This window comes from Scyliorhinus canicula, chromosome 6, assembly GCF_902713615.1.
Source record: "Scyliorhinus canicula chromosome 6, sScyCan1.1, whole genome shotgun sequence".
NCBI lineage: Eukaryota > Metazoa > Chordata > Chondrichthyes > Carcharhiniformes > Scyliorhinidae > Scyliorhinus > Scyliorhinus canicula.
The window spans coordinates 62828092-62834091 of record NC_052151.1 but is presented as its reverse complement, the minus strand read 5'-3'; positions in this window follow the sequence as shown (position 1 = coordinate 62834091).

The following is a 6000-nucleotide window of genomic DNA, read 5'->3' as shown; positions in this document are numbered from 1 at the left end:
CTTTGCGATGTCCGCTTTGGTGCGGCTGAAGGTCTGGTGAGCCTCTGCCGACAGGGGAAAAACCATGGATTGAATTAGTGGGTGGGCCTTGTCCGCATAGTTGGGGACCCACTGGGCATAATATGAAAAAAAATCCCAGGCAACGTTTCAGGGCCTTGGAGGAGTGGGGGAGGGGAAACTCCATGAGGGGGCGCATGCGTTCGGGATCTGGGCCTATAACTCCATCATGCACTACGTAGCCGAGGATGGCTAGACGGTCGGTGCTGAACACGCATTTGTCCTTGTTGTAAGTTAGATTAAGGATTTTTGCGGTATGGAGAAATTTTCGGAGGTTGGTGGCGTGGTCCTGCTGGTCATGGCCGCAGATGGTGACGTTATCGAGGTACGGAAGCGTGGCCCGCAAACCGTACCGGTCAACCATTCGGTCCATCTCCCGTTGGAAGACCGAGACTTCATTTGTGACACCGAAGGGAACCCTTAGGAAGTGGTAGAGCCGCCCATCTGCTTCGAATGCAGTGTATTTGCGGTCGCTAGGGCGGATGGGGAGCTGGTGGTAGGCGGATTTGAGGTACACCGTGGAAAAGACCTTGTATTGTGCAATCTGATTGACCAAATCAGATATGCGGGGGAGAGAGTACGCGTCAAGCTGCGTATACCTGTTGATGGTCTGACTATAATCGATGACCATCCTGTGCTTCTCCCCGGTCTTTAAAACCACTACTTGAGCTCTCCAGGGGTTGTTGCTAGCCTCGATAATACCTTCTTTCAGTAACCGCTGGACTTCCGACCTAATGAAGGTCCGGTCCTGGGCACTGTACCGTCTGCTCCTGGTGGCGACGGGTTTGCAATCTGGAGTGAGGTTCGCAAAAAGAGAAGGCGGACCGACCTTGAGGGTCGCGAGGCTGCAGACAGTGAGGGGGGCATAGGGCTGCCGAATTTAAAAGTTAAACTCTGGAGGTTACATTAGACGTCTAACCTTAGGAGCGTGGCAGCACAGAGGTGAGTGAGGAAGTAGAGTTGGAAATTTTTTAATTCCCTTCCCTGGACCGTGAGGTTCGCTATGCAAAACCCTTTGATCTCTACAGTGAGACCCAGAGGCCAGGGAAATTCTTTGGTTAACTGGGTGGATGGTAAGAGATCAGCGCCATACCGTGTTGGGGTGTATGAAGCTCTCTGTGCTACCGGAGTCGATCAGGCAGGATGTTTCACGCCCGTTGATGAGTATGGTCGTCGTCGCGGTCGAGAGCATTCGGCGCCGAGACTGGTCCAGGGTCACTGAGGCGAGTCGTGATAAAAGTTGGAGATTTTCCTCGGGCGGTGTGTGGTCATCCGAATCGGGGTCCTGAGACTCCAGCCAAGATGGTGGCGCCCACTGGTCACACATGGCTGGGGGTGTGCAAGATGGCGGCACCCATCTGTCGCACTTGGCCCCTGGGGAACAAGATGGCGGCGCCCGGGGCCTGCACGTGGCTCTGGAAAAGGAAGCTGGTGGTGCCCGCTGGCCGCACGTGGCTCATGGAGAGAGTTGTGGTGGCGATCCCGGTTCACCCCCGGGGACCGCGGCGACCGCCCGGGTCTGGCATACTGCCACAAAATGGCCCTTTTTGCCGCACCTTTTGCAGGTGGAGGAGCGGGCCGGGCAGCGCTGCTGGGGGTGCTTGGCTTGCCCACAAAAATAACAGCGGGGGCCCCCCGGGTGGTCTGGTAGCCGTGCGGATGGGGCATGCATCAGGGTCGGCCGCAGGGGGGTTCCACGCTGCCCAAGGGGCCGCGCGGGCGTTTCGGGAGGCCACATCCAGGGACCTAGCAAGGGCCCGTGCCTCCTTAAGGCCTAGTGTCTCTTTCTCCAGCGACCGCTGGCGGATTTGGGAGGACAGCATACCTGCAACGAATGTGTCCCGGATTAAAAGTTCTGTGTGGTCGCTGTCTGAAACTTGCGGGCAGTCACAGTTCCTACCTAATACCAGGAGCGCACGGTAGAATTCATCCAGTGATTCCCTGGGGATTTGTCACCTTGTCGCTAGCAGATGTCGGGCGTAGACCTGGTTTACTGGGCGAATATAGTGTCCTTTCAACAGGGCCATCACGGCCTCGAAATTGTCCGCATCCTCAATGAGGGTGTAGATCTCTGGGCTCACCCTCAAGTGGAGAACTTGCATCTTCTGGTCCTCCGTGGGTGTAGTCGTGGCCGTCCTGAGGTACCCATTGAAGCATGCCAGCCAGTGTTTGAGGGTTGCTGCTGAGTTTGCCGTGTGGGGGCTGAGTTGCAGACACTCCAGCTTGATTCGGACCTCCATTCTTTAAAATCTAGTCCAATAAATTGATGCTCGATCAATGACTCCAGAAGCGAGATTGGACGATAACCCAGCAACCACCCCCCCCCACCCCCCCTTAACCTTACTTATTAGGACACTACAAGCAATTTAGCATGGCCAATTCACCTAACCCGCACATCTTTGGACTGTGGGAGGAAACCGGAGCACCCGGAGAAAACCCACGCACACACGGGGAGGACGTGCAGACTCCGCACAGACAGTGACCCAGCCGGGAACTGAACCTGGGACCCTGGAGCTGTGAAGCATTTATGCTAACCACTATGCAACCGTGCTGCCCTTTATTTGACTAGATGTTTCCCCCAGCAGCGCAGGTACAGAATGCAGCTGCTGGGGAGACACAGGCTCTTATACTCCGCCTTAATGGACGGAAACAGCAGGCAGGCTTCACCAAATGATATTGCTGTCTCAGGTACCTCCCACACCAATTGTCTTACAGCATCAACCTTAGAACATAGAACAGTACAGCACAGAACAGGCCCTTCGGCCCTCGATGTTGTGCCGAGCAATGATCACCCTACTTAAACCCACGTAAACCGTCAACCCGTAACCCAACAACCCCCCCATTAACCTTACACTACGGGCAATTTAGCATGGCCAATCCACCTAACCCACACATCTTTGGACTGTGGGAGGAAACCGGAGCACCCGGAGGAAACCCACGCACACACGGGGAGGACGTGCAGACTCCACACAGACAGTGACCCAGCCGGGAATCGAACCTGGGACCCTGGAGCTGTGAAGCATTGATGCTAACCACCATGCTACCGTGAGGCCCCTGGGTACCGTAATACCCCTAATACCGACTACCACAGTTATGTCCAATCCAGAACGAGCAAAGGGTTAAATTCTTATCTTACCTCTCTCCGTTCTTCCATCAAATGCAATTTGATGCGATTTGTCTTTAACAAGTCAATCCCCACAAATCTTTATTAAGCCATGATTCTCCAAGCGGCAAGTAATTTTGTCCTTGAAAATTGTCTTTAGCAGTTTTACACCACGTACATTAGAATGAGTGGCCAATAATTACCAGCTCATCAATCTCACTTTTCTTGAGCAGTGATGTGATATTTGCAACCCTCCAATTCTCCAACACCACTGCCCTGCCAGTCGAGGATTGAAGAATTGTCGTCAGAGGTCCTGTTGCCTCCAGCCTTGTATCACTGTATCCTTGGATGCAATAAAAACACTCAGCAATTCAGGCAGCATCTGTGGAGAGAGAAACGGACTTAATGCTTCAGGTTCCTGAATATTTCCAGCATTTTCAATTTTTATTTTAAGATTTCTAGCATCCACAGTATTTAACTTTGATATTCTAGGAGAGATTTCATGTGGACAAGGTGATGTATTAATTTCTGTCTCCTATCCAATATCACTACTTACCCTCCCCAGCGCGCGACTATAGTATCATAGAACATAGAACATAGAACAGTACAGCACAGAACAGGCCCTTCGGCCCTCGATGTTGTGCCGAGCAATGATCACCCCACTTAAACCCACGTAACACGTATACCCGTAACCCAACAATCCCTCCATTAACCTTACACTACGGGCAATTTAGCATGGCCAATCCACCTAACCCACACATCTTTGGACTGTGGGAGGAAATCGGAGCACCCGGAGGAAACCCACGCACACACGGGGAGGACGTGCAGACTCCACACAGACAGTGACCCAGCCGGGAATCGAACCTGGGACCCTGGAGCTGTGAAGCATTGATGCTAACCACCATGCTACCGTAAGGCCCAATGAGGAGCGGTGATGTAGTGCTATTGTCACTGGGCTAGTTAACCAGAGTAATGATCTGGGGGCCCAGGTTCAAATTCCGCCACTGCAGATGGTGAAATTTGTATTCAATAAAATCTAGAATTAAACGTCTAATGATGACCATGAAACCATTGTCGATTGTCATAAAAACCCATCTGGTTCACTCATGTCCTTTAGGGAAAGAAATCTGCTGTCCTTACCAGGTCAGGCCTACATGTGACTTCAGACCCACAGCAATGTGATTGACTCCTAACTGCCCTCTCAAGGGTAATTAGGGATGGGCAATAAATGCCCACATCCCATGAACACATTTTTAAAAACTTGACTCTATTTTATGAAGACCATACAAAAGGTCAGGCCCTGCCTCAGGTTTGCCAGCAGCCCCGACCGACCCACCCGTTCCTTTCTTCTCTTTAATCTGTACCTTTATTCATTTAACTATCCTTTTCCTTTTTAGTTGCGAAATATTTTTGGATTCTCTTTCATGTTACCCACTAATCTTTTCCCACACTCTTCATTTGCTTGTCTTATATGAATTCTCTCCTTTCCCCCTGAAATCTTCTGTTCTTGATTTTTGATTGTATTCTGCCCTTCGCATTTGTCATGAATCTCCTTGTCTACTTTGTTTTTCACTCAAACTCTCTTTATCATCCGTAGATGTCTAGAGTTGGAGCCCATCTCCCCTCCTTACTGGAATATGCTTAGTTTGTACCGCACTGTGCCCTTGTCAGCAACTGTCCCCCTCCCTGGCCCCTGTTTTTCACAGTTTAGAAATTTGCATTCGCACCTAACCATTTGCTTCCCACTGATATAACATCGTCCGCTTCTATTCCTACATCAGTCTTTCTGCTGCTGAAACGATTTGTCACCGTCACTTCGAAATTTGCTTATTCCAACACATTCTCGTCCAGCCTCCCCCCTCCCCCCACCAGTCCTCCACTCTCATCCAAACTTTGCTGTCATATCTCATCAACAACAGTCCAAATTTAAAATGAGCTACACCTTGGGTTTAAATCAGGCTGACCAACTCTTTTGGGGAAATGCAATACGGCACACTTTGGCTTGGAGGGGACTGTACCCCTGGGGGTGGGGGTGATGTTGGCGAACCTGGCTGATCAAATGTTAATATGCCTATCAAACCAGAGTGCAAGTATCTGCTTGCATTAATGAACGTTTCCGTTTCATCAAATTTGCTCATCGGCTTCTGTGCAGAACGAATGAACTTGCACGTATGTAACAATTTGCACATCGTCAAGACCCAGTGTACTTCGCTCTTCAAGTTTTGGCTTTGTTGTTTTGCAGACAGCAAGGTCCTTCAAATACCAATTAGATAAATGAGCAGGTAATCAGTTGCGCTATTACTGGCGTGGAAAAAAAAAGGTTGAAGCATTCAGTGAACTGGCCCTGCTTCCCTTTGAATGGATCTTTCACACTTGCTTTTGAGAGGTTGGCGAAAGAGCCTTGTTTTAAGGACTCATTCATCAACACTGCACCATCGGCAAAGCAGTACTCTCTTAACACTGCAATTAAACATTAGCCTTGGTTATCTGCTCAGTCCTCGAGTAGACCAAGTACTCAGAATTATCTTTGACTCGGGTGCAAGAAATTATGCAGGTTATTGCAATCCTGACTAGACCCCAATAATGGCTCGGATACAGGATTTTATTTTCATTTTGCAACACTGTGAGAAAGGATACCTCGCCCCAGGTGTGATTTCGTGAAAAAATAGGGATATGTACGTTAAAACAAACTTTATTACTAACACAGTATTAAAAGATCTTTAACATCACATCATAAAACAGATTGTAATTACCCCATAAAGAATACCAATCAATATAGTGAATACACTACCCTCTACTGCTATCTTTATTCCCACACAAACAACAACTTGCTCTCAGTC